Source organism: Lathamus discolor, chromosome 4 (genome assembly GCF_037157495.1).
Source record: "Lathamus discolor isolate bLatDis1 chromosome 4, bLatDis1.hap1, whole genome shotgun sequence".
NCBI lineage: Eukaryota > Metazoa > Chordata > Aves > Psittaciformes > Psittacidae > Lathamus > Lathamus discolor.
Genome location: NC_088887.1, coordinates 26,634,421 through 26,652,668, shown reverse-complemented (window position 1 = coordinate 26,652,668; position 18,248 = coordinate 26,634,421).

Here is an 18,248-nt window from a genome sequence, read left to right as displayed (position 1 = left end):
GGGTTTGGTCGAAGTGGTGACGGTCAATGGCAGCCTTGGCTGCAGTGACCATGAGATGGTGGAGTTTAGGATCCTGTGTGGGAGGAATAGAATACCTAGCAAAGCCACAGTTCTGGATTTCCGAAGGGCCAACTTTGGCCTCTTCAGTCAACTGCTAAGGGAAGTCTCATGGGAAAGTGTACTAGGCGGTAAAGGGGCTCATGATAGTTGGTTAGCATTCAAGGACCGCTTCTTCCAAGCTCAGGATCGGAGTGTCCCAATGAGTAGGAAGTCAAGTAAGGGATCTAGGAGACCGGCGTGGTTAAACAAGGAGCTGCTGGGCAAACTCAAGTGGAAAAGGAGAATCTATGGATTATGTAAGGAGGGGCTGGCCGCTTGGGAGGAATATAGGACAGTTGTTAGAGGATGTAGGGAGGCAATTAGGACAGCTAAGGCCTCCTTGGAACTCAATCTTGCTAGTCGGGTTAAAGACAATAGAAAGGGCTTCTTCAAATACATAGCAAATAAAACTAACACAAGAGGCAATATAGGCCCACTGCTGAACGAAGTGGGTACCCTGGAGACAGAGGATATAAAGAAGGCAGAGGTGCTGAATGCCTTCTTTGCCTCTGTCTTTACTCCTGCAGACTCTCCCCGAGGGCCCCGGATTTCTATAGCCCCAGAAGGAGTCAGGACAAAGGAGGAGTTTGCTTTGGTAGATGAGGATTGGGTTAGGGATCAGCTATGCAAACTGGACATCTGTAAATCGATGGGTCCGGATGGAATGCACCCACGGGTGCTGAAGGAGCTGGCGGAGGTCATTGCTAGGCCACTTTCCATCATCTTTGGTAAGTCGTGGGAAACGGGCGAGGTGCCTGAGGATTGGCGGATGGCAAAGGTCACACCAATCTATAAGAAGGGCAAGAAGGAGGACCCGGGTAATTATAGACCGGTCAGCCTTACCTCCATCCCTGGAAAGATGATGGAACAACTTATTCTTGACTCCATCACTAGGCATATCAAGGATGAGGGGGTCATTAAGAACAGCCAACATGGTTTTATGAGGGGGAAGTCATGTATGACCAACCTTATAGCCTTCTATGAGGAAGTGACTAGGTGGAGGGATGATGGTAGAGCGGTAGATGTAGTTTTTCTTGATTTCAGTAAGGCATTTGATACTGTCTCCCACAGCATCCTCATAGATAAGCTAAGGAAGTGTGGGCTTGACGATCAAGTAGTGAGGTGGATCGAGAACTGGTTGAAAGGAAGAAGGCAGAGAGTTGTGGTCAATGGCGCAGAATCTAGCTGGAGGTCTGTGACTAGTGGAGTCCCTCAGGGGTCGGTGCTGGGACCGGTGCTGTTTAATATTTTCATCAATGACCTGGATGAGGGAACTGAGTGCACCCTCAGCAAGTTTGCTGATGACACAAAACTGGGAGGAGTGGCTGACACACCAGAAGGCTGTGCTGCCATTCAGCGAGACCTGGACAGGCTGGAGAGTTGGGCGGGGAGAAACTTGATGAAATTTAACAAGGGCAAGTGTAGAGTCTTGCATCTGGGGAAGAACAACCTCATGTACCAGTACAGGTTGGGGGTTGACCTGCTGGAAAGTAGTGAAGGGGAAAGGGACCTGGGGGTCCTGGTGGATAGGAGGATGACCATGAGCCAGCAATGTGCTCTTGTGGCCAAGAAGGCAAATGGCATCTTAGGGTGCATTAGAAAGGGAGTGGTTAGTAGGTCAAGAGAGGTTCTCCTCCCCCTCTACTCAGCCTTGGTGAGGCCGCATCTGGAATATTGCGTCCAGTTCTGGGCCCCTCTGTTCAAGAAGGACAGGGAATTGCTGGAAGGAGTCCAGCGCAGAGCCACAAAGATGATTAAGGGAGTGGAACATCTCCCTTATGAGGAGAGGCTGAGGGAGCTGGGTCTCTTTAGCTTGGAGAAGAGGAGACTGAGGGGTGACCTCATCAATGTTTACAAATATGTAAAGGGTAGGTGTCAGGATGATGGAGCTAGGCTTTTTTCAGTGATATCCAGTGATAGGACAAGGGGCAATGGGTGTAAACTGGAACATAGGAAGTTCCACGTTAACATCAGGAAGAACTTCTTTACTGTAAGAGTGACAGAGCACTGGAACAGGTTGCCCAGGGGGGTTGTGGAGTCTCCTACACTGGAGATATTCAAGGCCCGCCTGGACAAGTTCCTGTGTGATGTACTGTAGGTTACCCTGCTCTTGCAGGGGGGTTGGACTAGATGATCTTTTTAGGTCCCTTCCAACCCTTGGGATTCTGTGATTCTGTGATTCTGTGATTCTGTGATTCTGTGATATTGGACAATCATATTTAGCAACTCTACCTCCTATCAAATATTTATAACACTGGTCCCTACATAATTAAAAATGCGGAACAACAAGAAGTGCTCCTTAATCTGGCATGTCCTCTCAAATGAGTGTAACTGTCAATGCAGGTTAACTTCTCTGCAATTAAACCGATCTGCTCACCGTTCCTGCACACATCCTATATAGGATGACTACATGGAAGAACACTTGTCTCTCCAAATAAACAAAAAAAAGATGTAACTGTCCTTCTGGGAACAGAACTGGGAGTATTAAGTAGCATAGATGCTGAAATTTTAACAAATAGAATATAGTTGATAACAATTGATTTGCATAAACTAGAACACTCATTATGATCTTCTGATATAACAAAACTCCACTTTCTCATGTCTGAAAATTTTGTGGATCTGGAGATGAAAATACAAAGCTTTCTTTAAAAACAGCCCTAGGCACAGAATTTATGATCAGCTTTTCAGATCTAAACCCCTTTCCCTTTTGTCTTCCAACCTACTTTTATGAAATAATACAGCAAATAATATTGAAAACATTCTTTTTCTCCTAGGCATAGAGGTCTTCCTCTCCTGTAAGTGTATCCAATCGTTGAAGTGCAAAACGGTGAGCACAGCTGATGAGAAAAAAAAGAAAAAAAAAAAAAAACACAACAAAAAGAACAGTAACAGCTAACTCTAGATACATACATACATAGACAGACAGATGCCTGGTTCATTTAGAATAGGAAAGATTTTTTTCAGGTAACATTTTGTCTCCTTTAGGACGGACGTTTTCACTAGGTGGATATGAATATCTTCTGTGACATTTTTGTTGCTGGGCAACAGCCTGGGAGATATATAAAGATGAGCCAATAAAATCAAATTTTTACTAGCAGCCAAACCAAGATTTTCATATTCCTTGTATGGTTCTTAAAAAATACAGTGTAATTATGCAAATCTTCCTCATTCTGTTAGTTAAAATGTTTGTCAACTGATCAGAGTTAATGTGAGGGAGACAAAATACCCATATGGCATTTTTGTAAAGCATGATTATTTCAGACAGCGTGCAGGGATCCCCTTTGTACAGCTCTGTTCCAGCTCTGCCTGGAGCTGGAAATGATCCTTCAGCTGTTTCTCGCTGTAGCAGGGACATATGCTTGTGCCTGCCAGAGGGGAAAGTCCTTCCTCAGACTTGGCATCACATCATACAAGGCTTAGCATAAGGCATTCATTAAAATCTGCACTCCTCAAAAACATGTTGTAATACAAACCATAAGCTGTACTGGAACTACCACCTTGTTCAGCCTCATTGCCTTTGTAGAGATGATGCATCCTAATCTTGCTCACACCACTAGATCTGCACAAGGTAAACTTACTGTAAATGGAGACAGTACTACTAAGCAAGTCTTGGGATATGATACTTATTATAGGACAGGCTACATGTATTAAAGGAAAAACTGGCACCCTGTCCAAGCAGAAAAGCTGGATCCCTTTCAACTGATTCTTTCAAGTCTTATATAGTGTCCACCAGCCCGGCATTTGAAATGCCTAAAGCCAGACCAGCAGATGAACACAGGTCTGCATGACATGACTCATGCAAGATGCTTTCTTGTGACGGCTGAGCAAGAGGCATATCCCTTCCACTGACTGTGCTAGTGCATGTAGCATCTATCTGTCAAACTCAACAAAAAAAATGTAGAGCCTCCATGAGCTAATTTAGAAATGTTAACTTTCTGCTAGTCTTTTTTTATTTTTCTGGTTAATTAATAAGGCGCTATTTCTCAAGCCTTTTTCCCTCAAAAATATTTGAAAAGCTTCATCAATGTCGTCTTTAGATCTTACCCAGTTTTTCTGTAACAGAGTTCTCTACTAAAAAGACTTTCACTGTACAGAATTTAAACCCAGTTGTTATTAAAACAGAAGATTGAATCAGGCACATTTCTTCCTGATATTAGAAAAGTTTATTGGTTCCTGACATTTTCTATTCTGGATGTTGCTTTGTTGAATTGTGCACATATAATCCCTGCAATTTAATTTTCACTGGCAGAAAATGAATTGAGCTTTCACTAACAACACACTTGGGCTAAGGTGAAATTTCCTGTTTTCAGAGGAAGTATATTAGATAAGAATTGTTGTATTTAATGTATATATTTCTTAATCACCCTCATCACTCTCTTTCTTCTACCATTTAAGACAATGTTAAAAAAAAAAACAACAAAACAAAGCAAACAAAAACTAAACCAAAAACACACTGTGACATTTTATATTTCCTCCCTCTTCACAGAACCTTCATTACTTAATGTCCACAAGATTTTGAAAACAACACCAAATCACAATAACCAATTTCTTTTTCTACCTTCCTTATACATAGTACTAAGGAATGGTTTTATGTATATGTATTTCCAACCAAGGTTGGAAAGGACCTTAAAGATTATCTGTTGCAACACCCCTTCCACAAGGCTAAGTTGTTCAAAGCCCCATCCAACCTGTCCTTGAACAATTCCAGGAATGGGGCAGCCACAACTTCTCTGGGCAACCTGTTTTAGTGTCTCCCCCCCCTAGTAAATAATTTCTTTCTAATATCTAAGTCTCCCTTATGTCAGTTCAAAGCAATTCCCCCTTGATCTGTCACTACATGTCCCTGTCAAGTCCCTCTCCAGATTTCCTGTGGGTCCCCTTAAGGTATTGAAAGGCTACAATAATGTCTCCCCAGAGCCTTCTGTTCTACAGGCTGAACAATCCCAACTCCCTCCACCTGTCTTCACAGGAGAGGTGCTCCAGTCCTCTGATTATCTTTGTGATCATCCCTCTTGTGTTGGGAGCCCCAGAGCTGAATGCAGTACTGCAGGTGAGGTCTCAAGAGAGCAGAGTAGAGGGGCAGGGTCACCTCACTCGACCTGCTGGTCACACTCCTTTTGATGCAGCCCAGGATACAGTTGGCTTTCTGGGCTGCAGTGCACACTGACAGCTCATGTTGAGCTTTTAGTCAATGGACATCCCTAAATCCTCCTCAGGGCTGCTCTCAATCCAGTCTCCACCCAGCCTGTATTTGTGCTCATGATTGCCCTCACCCAGGTGCAAGACCTTGAACATGGCCTTCTTGAACTTCATGAGCTTTGCATGGGCCCACCTATCAAGTGTGCCAAGATCACTCTGGATGGCATCCCTTCCCTCCAGCCTATCGACTGCATCACACCGCTTGGTGTCACGGGCAAACATACCAAGGGTGCACTCAATCCCATGGTCTCTGTCACTGGCAAAGATGTAGAACAGTCCCAATCCCAATACTGACCCCTGAAGAGCAACACTTGTCACCAGTCTCCACTTAGACACCAAGCTGTTTCACTTCTCCCATCAATGCATGTCTGTTTTCATTTTGGTCATACCAGTAGTTTTAGAATCCTTGGGTTTTGCTATGGACAGAGTACCTCTACAGGACAAAATGCCAAAGTTCAGACATTTTAAATTCACTTCCTGAGGGAAGTGAAGAGATTATGCTTGCCAGAGTACAATATTTGGACAATGTCATTAATAAAAGGATAAACTGTTATATGTTATAATGAAGTGCTGCTTAGGCATGCACTCTCTGAAGAGAAAATCATCAGGAAGACAAATTTGAGCCAGGTACTGGTGCTGTCACCAACACCAGTGCACAAGAATGAAAGGGTAAGTAAACGTTTGAGATATGACCTGGAAATATGAGTTTACTTTTGGGGTCAGACATAGTGTGATTGCATTTCAGGACTCAGAATTTAGAAGGGAAATGATTTTCAAAAGCAATAGAGTTGGAGTTCAAAGTGTAAATTAAATTTCAGTTCTGTCCTGAAAGTTGTCCAAGAAGCCTGGATGAGCATAAGTATTATTCAGTATACAAAACTTTGGGTAATTTTTCTTTATCTTAGTAGCAGTGGTTGTCTAATACAGAGAATTTAAAACCAGTTGAGTAGATTATTTTGATCACTAACTCACAGTACTAGTTAAATTGACTGCATATATAACACATAAACAAAGAACTCAATGTTAATAAAAAAAATATGTCAAAATTTAGGGACATTTTGGAATTGAGACTGCAGTTTCATTGCATCCATTGATACTTGGATGAGGAATTTGCAAAACCTACCTCATTAGCAAAGTTCCAGTATTATATACCATGTCCCACTGGTTCTTAGAGATCTTTTCTGGTATAAGTTGTTATGCATATTTTAGGTATGTACAAGACTGCTAGTGGCTGGTGCTACAGTATTGTTATGTGTTCTCTGGGATCACCTCATTCAGTTACGCAAATTCCATGTTCATCAAAAAACAGCAGCCAATATCTTGATCACTTGCTTGGAGGAGATCAACTTTGGTAAACTATCTGGTAAGAGAACTCAAAAAAGAAATACTGAGACATAAGCCTGCTCTTTGATCTGTGGTCCAAGGTCTATATTAAATTGTCATCAATACAGTCAAGGTGGGCTAGATGTTATATCATATGGCTGGAATATGTTATCAAAACAGCTAAGTCACATATTTACATGATTCCATGACTTCAGTGGCAGTATGATTATACTTGAGGAAATAAAATACACAAATTGGTCCATGGAAAGTGACAGTTGTCTATGGACAGAGGACTTGACATCAAGTTGTATTGCAATAAAAAGTTATTTAGTTAGTCAGTCTAACCAGGCATATGCGATATAATGTGGAAACATACACTGTATCGCTGGTGGTGAGATGTGAAACAAAGAATCAAGCAGACTTTACAAGTCAAGGTCCAGATCACTTCAGGAAGTGCCTCTAATGTTGAAGAGCCACATTTGGTGAAAAAAGGGTGGGGACCCCTGTTTTTTAGAGGACAAGTTATCTTTCCCTCTTACATTTCATAACCCCTAAATCAACCCGAGATTTTGGAGACCTACTGCCATGACAGTATATGATACATGAACCTGATCATTCAACATGTCTGGACAAAGATCTAGTTATGAATCAAAACTTCATTATAAGACCACTCTTCAATCCAGTCATTTTAACGTCTCACCTTTTCAATCATGTCACTGCTGAGCATTTCCACTTGTTTCCAGCTTATTATTACGATACTTAGCCAGAATGACAGACTCTGGATTAACTTCTGAGAGAAATACACAGTTTAACTGCTAAAATATCTTACATGATTCTAGGTGGGATTTGTCTTCAAAAATTTGAGATAAAAAAGCATGCGTCACAAATGATATATTGCTTGATGGAAATCTTCAAAATCCAGCAGTAAAACAGCTGTCAGGTTTTGTTTTAAACTGCAGGGTTTATTCTCTTGAGACTTCAGGTTTTACATAACTTTTATCCCGTCTAATGTCAGTCTAGAGTGAACTAGACTCTAGTAATTTTAGTGGAAAATTCTCTTAGCTTGCAAGTATTTTTCAGTGTTTGTGTGTTAGTCCATTTGTCGGGTTGTGCTTAATATACACCATAATAAACTTCAGTTTATGTATCTTTTGGTCATGCTGGGAATGTATAAATAGCCAAAGGAAACATAACTCCCTGAAAAACACATTCTGCTTAATGTCAGCAACTGCTTAGTAGGCTCCTTTATGAGCTTATTTAAATCATGTATTGCAAGGTACAACAGAATTTTTCTGTAAGCTAAGTGGAACTGTCTAATTACTCTTCCTAAGTGAGTGCAACAGAACTCCTTGGCATTCTTCGGAGTACTTTCTCTTTCCGACATTTGCATTAGAGCTGCCATGGACAGCAGTGTGTGTTTGCTACCAGTAGTTAATCATCACAGGTTTTTCAAGCCTCCTCTTAAACATCAGCTGATTTTATACAAGCAGCTCTACTCTCAATTGGTTAAAATTTAAGGGCAAGCTACCAGGCAGTTTTAAAACGGAAACTAAAATACCCTGTTGTACCTTCTGCTTATTTGTAAATACTTCTGCTGCCTTGCAATTTAGTTGGACCATTTACCTAACTACCTCATGTTGATTGTAATCACTCATCTTCATTTTTCCCTTATGTACAGAATAAGAGAAGAATTTAAACTGCAGATGCTCCTCCTCATTTGCTTACAACACGTTGTGGAAATATTGGAAAGCTCAAAAAGACACAAGTAGTCCACATGATATCTCTTTTTTTCTTTCTTTCCCTCACCTTAGATATATATGTTATGTATATATGTGAGTATATATACCTATACACCCCAGTGTACTTTATATGTCCATCAAAAAAGGAAAAGTTCAGGTAACATAAGCTAGACTTTAAATACCACAAATAAGCCTAATCTATGTAAATGAAACCCATTAGTTGCAATGGTCTTAATGTTTCACACTGCCTGAAGTCTTGTCCATCATTTAAGCAGTGAATTTATTTATAAGAAATGAGAAATGTTTTTTTTTCATGGAATATGAGAATAACATGAGAACACCTATTTCTTTTGGTAAATGTTTTTCAAAATATATTAAAACAGGTATTCTTTTTCAAATAGAATTTGAAAATTGTTTTGATTTATTTAAGGAAAAAAAGGGCATGAACATTCTAACATTTTTTACATTTCTAATACTTTTATTTTTGTAATTACTTGTGCTTTACCTTTTCCCTACTAATTTTTAGGAGAAAAAAATCCTGTTAGACAAAGAGATCCTCTGAGGATGTAAATAGAAAGAAGGGAAAAGAAAGACATCAGTCTTTTGGAAAAAAATAGTTTCAAAATTTTACTTCAGAAATAAATCCTCTTTCAAAAAAGGGTAAAAGTTTTTACTTTTGCATCAGGAAAACTACTTTTCCATCTTAAACCAACAGTGGAGCTGTTAGAGCAAGTCCAGAAGAGGCTCATTAGGACGATAAAGGGGATTGAGTACCTCCCATAGGAAGACAGGCTGAGAAAGCTGGGGCTGTTCAGCCTGGAGAAGAGAAGTCTGCGTGGAGACCTCCTAGCAGCCTTCCAGTATCAGAAGAGGACCTGTAAGGATGGTGGGGAGGGAATCTTCATTAGGGACTGTAGTGATAAGACAGGGGGTAATGGGTTCAACCCTAAACAGGGGAAGTTTAGGTTAGATATATGGAAGAATTCTTTAATGGGAGGGTAGTGAGGCACTGGAACAAGTTGCCCAAAATGTTCTATCCCTAACAGTGCTCAAGAGGAGGCTGGATGGAGTTTTGGGTGACATGATTTAGTGTGTGGTATCCCTGCCCACGGCAAGGGGGTTGATAATTTTAAGGTCCTTTCCAACCCTAACTATTCTATGGTTCTATGATTCTATGATTATATGTAACGTTTACAAAAATCAGTACTGTGATCTTGTACTTACAAGAAGCTGTGAGGATTTTTTTTTTTTGTCAGTTTTAACGCTGTGTTATACTGAGCACTTCTGCTTTAAAAGGTCATTAAAAAATATGTTTAAATTTAAACTTCTGGTTTCACTCACAGCAATAACACGGTATTCTTTGATGTTATAGCACTACTTACTGAGGCACACAAACAGTAGCATGACGTCAGCAAACACTTCACTGCCAGAACTGAAATATGTAGTACTGTTTTATACACTGAAATTTAAGCATGTGCTCTAGTAAGAAAGCCCAGTGCCTGGCGGTCATCTCTTGGTCCCTTCTGCTTGCTGCTTGCACAGTGTAAACACGCTGGCTACACTGACATTGATAGTAATGAGCCATAAACACTGTATTGAGTTTGCAAAGCCTCAGCACTGATGTTTGAAAGTCTTTCTCTGGATTAACATTTCTTGACCTGCTTGCAGCTTCATTTTATTCAGTTTAGCTTTGACAGCAGTTTCTCTAATTGACCAGGCATCCATGGCTAGATTGATTTACTTTATGTTTATGTGAGACAAGCACAATTTTAAATAGCAGCAACAAGAAGCTACTCTGTGCAGAAAACATTTGGGACTAAAACAAAGACACAGTGTAAGGAAACAGCCTGGTACAACAGCAGAGGCTTTGTCAAGTAAAGCACAGGATGCTGAACACAGGTGCACAGGCATGGGATGGTCAGAATTGGGACACAGGGTGGCCCTGGAGGCCCCACAGCTATACACAGCTCACCAATGGTCCTTTACAGAAATGCAGACTTGAACAAAATGAGGCTTAAGAGTGACATAGACAACACAGAAATAGTATTTAACATATGTAAAAGGTACCATATATGTTAAACTTGGGTGTAATATGGAACTGCAGACCAGTGAAGCAGCAGAAAGATATAAAGTGTGTTACCAAACATAACGAAAATAAGGGAATCCTAGACCAAGGAAGGAGTGACCAGCTTCAGCATAATCCTGCCAGTGAAGGACTCCAGATGCAGAAGACTGTGTAACACACCCCACCTTAGCACCAGCATGTGTCATCTGGACCTTAGGACCGAGAGGAGCAGTGGCAGGGTGAGTATCACTCCAGGTGAAGGAGTAGAAACTAAGACATATAACAGATTCAACTGCATAATTTTTCTCTTTTTTTTTTTTTTTTTTTTTAACAATTAGAACTAGACTTACAATTCTTGAAGTATGGTACTAAGATTTCAGTCAGTAAAAATAAATTCTTAGCCTTATATACATATTTTTATATAATGTATGCCAGCTTTTTGCACATAAACATGATTTTGAGCATAAGAATGAATAATTAGACTGTTTGTAGGAAATCTTAGTATTACCAGAACAAAAATCAGTGCCTTGCTGGAGTGAAGGCAGCATGTTCTATGAGGCAGAATTCTTTCTTTAGAAGATAAATAACCTCCAGGCTATGTCAGAAAGCAAAATCCCTATTGATCTGTTGTTTTGCTCAGCTGAGGATAACACTTAAAAGAAGCAACACTCCCAGACCAGATTTGCATGACAAACTTTTTCTGGAACAGTTTGTTGATCTGGACTATATGAGGAAGCATGATTAACTACTAAATAAATTAGACTAGGGGAAAAATATTGATACAGGGTATACAGGGACAACTTTTTAACTTTTTTAAATGCAGCTCCAGCTAAGCCCTTTTCCCATAGAGGAACATCTGTATATTGGGTCATGAAGATGATTTATTTTCTTCCTGAACCCTCCCGAGTGACAGACTTCTCTACTTATCCTGTCAACATGTTCCCAACCATCACATTCCATTCTGGTACCTGTAATAGTCTTAGGTCCCTTCATATTCCTTCGAGTCTGTGAAACATCCTATCTTTTGTTTCTCTAATGTGAGTAACATGGGTATTTGTTGAGCCTTTGGTTCATCAACAACTTAGTTCCCTTTCAAGTTCTAGTTTCCATCTTCCACAGCTCTTTTTGCATGTTTTTTATCTGTCTTTCTTGCCTCATCTATTTTTTCTGTTCCCATTTAATTGTGTTCTTTTTTTCTGTTCTTCAGGATAAAACCTTTTCCTACTCTACCACTTTTGTTAGCCCTGCTTTTTTTTTTTTGTTGGCAGATGTCTACACTTCTGGAGTTGCCCATGCAGCTTCTGCTTTTTCCTGTTCCATTGTGTCAGTAAAAGATCTCCATGTTCAGACAGACCCACTCCAAAAAAAGTGTTACTCCAAAAAAAAATCCTGGCATGATTGCAAAATAAGCTTTTTCTTGATTTACGGATTATCAAGGCAGGTCAAATTAACTAGCTTTTGGAAAACCTGTCCATGAAATCCTAGAATCAAAGAATCATTTAGGTTGCAAAAGATCTTTAAGATCAAGGCAAACTGCAAACCTAGCACTGCCAAATCCACCACTGAACCGTGTCTCTAAATGCCACATCTATGTCTTTTAAATACCTCCAATCATTTCCCTTGGGCAATCTGTTCCAATGCCTGACAGCCATTTCATTGAAGAAATTTTTCTAGTACCCAGTCTAAGACTTCCCTGGCACCGCTTGAGGCCATTTCCTTTTGCCCTATCGCTTGTTATTTGGGAGAAGAGACCAACGCCACTCTGCTACGACATCCTTTCAAGTAGTTTTAGAGAGTGATGAGGTAATTCCTGAGCCTCCTTTTCTCCAGGTTAAACAACTGCACTTTCCTCAGCCAATCTTCATATTTTCTCTAGATCCATCAGCAACTTCATTGACCTTCTTTGTACATTCTCCAGCACCTCAATGTCTTTCCTCTAGCGAGGGGCCCAAAACTGAACACAGGGTTTGAGCTGTGGCTTTTCCAGTGCCAAGTACAGAGGGACAATCACTTCCTTCCTGCTGCTGGCCACACTTCCTGATACGAGCCAGAATGATATTGGTGTTCTTGGCTATCTGAACACACTGCTAGCTCATATTCATCTGGCTATACCTGCAGGTATAGCCTATACCCCCCTATACTCCTAGGTCATTTTCTACTGGGCAGTTTTTCCAGCTGCTCTTCCCTAACCCTGTCACATTGTATGGGGTTGTTGTGCAGGACCCAACACTTAAACTTGTTGAATCTCTGTTGTGGTGTAAACCCAGCCAGTAACCAAGTACCACACTCGCTCACCTCTCTGCCTCACCCAGGCAGGGTGGGGAGGAGAACAGAAAGAATGTCAAACCTGCAGATAAGAACAGTTTAATAATGAAAATAAAGTACAGTGTAGTAATAGTAGAAATATTATCAGTAATGACAATACTGATAATAATAAGGAACAACAACAACAACAACAAAAAAAAAGAAAACTCGGAAAACACAAGAGATGCACAACACAATTGCTCACCACCTGCTGACCAACACCTAGCCCAACCTGAGCAACAATCAGTCCCTTCTGGGTAACTCCCACCAGTTTATATACTGGGCATGATGTGCTGTGGCATGGAATACCCCTTTGGTTAGTTTGGGTCAGGTGTCATATCTTTGCTTCCTCCCAGTTTCTCGTGCCCCTTCCTCACTGGCAGAGCATGAGAGACTGAAAAGTCCTTGACCAGGGTAAGTGCTACAGAGCAACAACTAAAACATTGATGTGTTATTGGCATTGTTCTCAGACTAAAGCCAAAACATAGCACTGCAGTAGCTACTAGAAAGAAAGACTTCTGTTCTAGCTGAAATCAGGTCATTCTCTTTCAATTGGCCTCAGTCCACTGATCCAGCTAGTCCAGATCTCTCTGTAGAGCCTTTCTACTAATGATTAACTATATAAAATACTCAGATGGTAAATAAAGGAGATCATTTCTTGTAACTGTGTAAAATACCAGATACATAGTCTACTAAAGCCCATGGGATACAGCGTTTTCCTCAACACCTTAATTTAATAAATCTTACATTGGTCTAAATAACAGATATAAGGATATTGCAGCAAGCGCATGTTCATCTTGAGGATGTTGTGATGGAGCAGCTGGCCTTTATTGCTGTGAGGAGCCTTATGTGGCTCACACATCTAAGGACCCACACCTCTGTTCATGAGCGCAGGAGCCTGCTGCAGTGGCTTCTTGCAGGTTGGTTTCTAGCTGGTGGATCTCAGACCCAAGCTGAAGTCATGTCACCAACCCTGCCTCCCACTGCCCCTGGCAGATCTTCCCTGGTCAGGTCTCAGTCGGTCTGTCCCCTTGCAGTGCCCAGGGCTGCTGAGGGGACCATGGCCTCCCACAGCCCTGCCTGCCACACTCAGGAGCCATAGAGTGAGGACAGGGCCCTGCCTGCACCTGCGGCAACCCTGCCTTCACTGGTGTCAGAGCCTTCCCACCATGATCCCTGGCAGGTGTTTCTGGTCAAGCAATCTGTCCATAGGAATCATCAGGTACCCCTTTGCTTATGGTCCATCCTGCTCAGTCACTCCTGTCTTTTTCCCTTTTATTGTCTTCAGTCAGATTAAATGGCTGTGTGTGGGAAAACTGTTCTCTTTAAAATGAATCCTGAAGTCCACAGCTTTTTTTTTTTTTTTTTTTTTGTTTTGTTTTGGTGTTCAGTTTGTTAGCATTTGTTTATTTGTTAGGGAGAAGAGTGTTTCAAGACTTAGAAGGAAGGCAGAGTTTTTAATCCACGTAAAAATCTTTCCAAATTACCCAAATTTACCACTTCCAAAACGGAAGGTCTGGACAACTCTAGGGAACCATTTTGTTTCTGAAAATTTGCTTACATTTTTGTATCTTTGCAAAATTGTGAAAAGGCTAGAAATAGCCTTGTGCTACCATAAGATATCAATCTCAGCTACAGAAAAAGCCTCCTGCAGGTCAGGTGCCTTGGTCACTCAATCTTAGTAAGAGTGTTACGTGTTTTTTTCAATTACTTCTGCATCAGTAGAAAGCTCAAATGTTGGTGAGGAGAGATGTCCAATACTAATTTTTATGCAAAACATTGCATAATTTCTTTGAAGTTAAGAATTGCTAAGAAGATGAACCATTACAGCAAAAGGTCCTGCTAATGATGAAAAATGCAAGGTAGTATCCTGGTATTCACCATGGTATCTGTGGGATTCACCATTTCAGACTTGTTTGATGCTTAAGTACTGAACAAACTAAACTAATTCAAAGATAATTTTGGACTGTGCCTTAAGTGTGGATTTGGAAAATAATAAACAGACTAGGACCTGGAAAACTTCTACATGGGCTGGCTGTGGAGCTGGTAATACTGCAGTTTGCCAGCCAGAATCACTGGGACTACAAAACAGCACCTGCTATAAGAAGAAATGTGATATAGTGCTAATTAAATGAATGAATGAAACATGCTATTCTAAACTATCTCGCTATAAAATAAAAATAGCACAACAGTATTCTAGTCCTCTCTTCTCTCATGACATTATGTTATCAATACCTAATTGCTTCCAAATAAAAAGGCTATAAAGTATCCAAAAAAGCTGACAGATAAATACTCAAGTTTTAGCTGTTATTTCTATTGCAGCTGAATATAGTTTTCCTGTCATTAATATGTTCTCTAAATTTGTGCAGGAGTATTCTGTTTATTGGCAATTCTATCACTTCCGCTTTAAAAAGGACAACCTGCCATTTTCTGAAAGAAAGATATCTGGACGTTAGTTCTCTTTCTTATAGAATGGACTTTGAGGAGCACATGGCATAAATAAGAGGATCACAATTATCTCTTGGTTTTGATAAATTTAGAAAGTAAGAAAACCCTCAATCATACAAGATCTCTGAAAGGAAAAAGAAAAAGCTGTATTTATTGTCTGATTTCAGGGTTTTGCCCATCAGTATAAAAGATGCAAGAACTCATGTTAACCATGAGTTCACCTAATTCTGCAAATATTTCAAATACTGAATAACCCCTAGAGAGACTATTCTACCAAAAATCTGAGTTTTTTCGTGCCTTTCCCAGATGTAGTTAACTGAAGCAATAATGCACACACAGAATTAATTTACATAGATAAATTAAGTATTTCTAGGTTCACTTTCCATAATCATTGGAAAGAATAATTAACCTCTGAAAGTGTAATGCATCCAAAAATGGTCAATTTTTGTCATATTCTCTGGTATTTCTAAAAAATCCTTTCAAAATGCCCTTGCATGTGTAATAGATTGTATCAGATACTGGCTTCAGGGAAAACCAACATAACAAAACCAAAACAAACAAAAACCAACAGTGTCAGATAGAATTCAAAGTCATGCAGACTTCTGTTACTTCTATGTAAACTTAATTAATTAACTTAATTTTAATTCTATTAAAACTTAATTAATCATGAAAATTCTATTTTTAATTGTATTGCAGGTTGAAATATTACTCATGCAAAATCCTTCTAGAAGCAATAAAAAAGTACTTTCTTTTTTGTATTTTCTTTCTACATTTTGGTGGCCTACTTGTAATGACTGGACAGGGCAAGAGAGAAATATTTAGAAAGTAATGCAAGCTACTTGGTGACCAGCAGACCATGCAACTCAAGAGATTGTGAAGAAGGGGGAGATATAACATTTGAACGAAGTTGAAAAATAAGATATTCACATTTTTAAAAGAGGAAGGCTATTGTGAGAAATAAGTGCTACTGTTGGAGAAGAATGAGGATGTATGTAACAAAAATTTGAGCATCTGTAGCCAGTGAAAAGAAGAAAATATCACCACCTGAAATCTCATCCCAACTCCTCTGCCAACAAGAGATGGGTTAAGTAATTTTCCAGAAGTCCCTACTAGATAAATAGAGTCTAAATGGGTAATCTGGCTTCAACATCTCAATCTTAGATGATTAAAATTGATTTGAGATGGCTTCTGATGGTAATGCTAGAAATATACTGAAAACAATGAACAATAAAAACTAGATTTAGTTAAAACACCACTAATTTTCACTCATTAAAGCAAAAACAAGTAAATAAGTTTGAAGTCACAGAATCGCTGATTCGTGAGAGATCAGCAAGTCTGTTTCCCTGCCCTAGGGCACAATAACTTAGATTATAACATTCTTGACAGTGTCTCAGTCTAGTTTGTTCTTAAAGATTCGTATGGGTGAAGACCAATTCATTTACTTCCATAGCAGAAAACAAACATCCTGTCATCATAGGCTTTCTTTCCTGCAGCAGCCTTTTTAACGCTTTGGAGATCTGTACCATGTCCATTCTCAATATTTATTTCTTTTGACGAAAAGACCCACAGTTGGACACATTTAACATATGAGGAATCATTCTTTATTTGTCACTTCTGCAGTACATCCGATTTATTCGCAATGCTTCCAATTGTTCCTTTCCTCGTTTTTTTGACCATTTTTGGACATGTAGTGGTCACTAACTAGGTTAGATTACTCTCTTTTAGAACACCTAGGTGTTCTTGACTCATTCTCAGTTTACAATTCAGTGATGCATCCTGATGCCTTTACTGCATAGCTGCGATCTACAAAGTTACTGATTGCTAGATGAATTTGCCTGAGCAGCAGCACCTTTCCCTTTCTTCTGTTAAAGAACATTGTGCATCTTTCATGTCACATACCATCAATTTTCCAAGATAATTTTGAGTCCCAAATTCCCTCTCATGTATTTGAGGAATGTCTTTCAAAGTGATGCAATTTGTGAGTTGAATAAGCACATTTCTTCATTCTTATTGTTAATAAGAATATTGAAAACAACAAATGTCTAATTCTGCTTGATAACCTTTTGCTATTGTTAATAGCAAAATGCTGAGGGGCATTCAGATTTCAATGAGTTCACAGCCCAATACATTATTTCAAGCTAGACTATGCTTCCTTGTTTGCACAAAGAATGCCATGTGTCAGAAGTCTTACTAGCATGAAAAAATGACATTTGCTACTTCTTCTCTATCCACAAGTCTTATTGCCATGTCAGGGAAGGAAATTAAATTGGTCTGACAGAGCTTTTTCCTTGACAAATCCATATCTCTTAAAAGACATTTTCCTCACTCAGTTGTTCAGCTTTGTATTTCTGAACTGGAACTGGCACTGTCATGAGACCTCAGTTGTTTTCTAATTACCACAGAAATTTTGGCACAGAAAAGGTCTAAATTGCTTAGTTTTAAAAGTAATTTTTTATAAGCTTTTTAGTAGTTAGAAGAATATATAAACAAACTTTCACCTTACATCTGTTAGTGCTTTATTTGACTGCTGTCTCCAGTGTACAGATGGTTGAACTCTAAAACAACTTATTTTTACTTTTCTTTTTTACTTTTTTTTTTTTTTACACTTAACACTCAGCATTATCAATAAAAAGAGTATTTAATATGCGATTATAGTATGGGACATTCTGACACGAACAGTATGAGTAAAAGTTTATTCCCCTGAATTTGAGTTCTAGGGCAAAGAATTCTCCATACATTCTCCATAGGTGTTGTAATTTCCTTTCGTTCCCAGGTGCAGAAATAGCAATCAATTCTTAAAAACAAAAATGAAACTAAAAAAATGAATTCTAAACAATTGCCCATTCTAATACAATAATCTATAGTTACCTACTTTTGAGATGTTTTTTAAAAATGCCGTTAAAAAAGCTGACCATTTCATTGACGAATGGTCTTTATTTATAAAATAAAGAAAATTAGTCTTTATTTACAAAATTAAAGTTAAAAGTAATTTCAGTTTATGGGAGGGTCACTGTACCACACGCTATGTAATGATACAGCTCACACTGGGGAATCTCAATGTCTGATGGAAA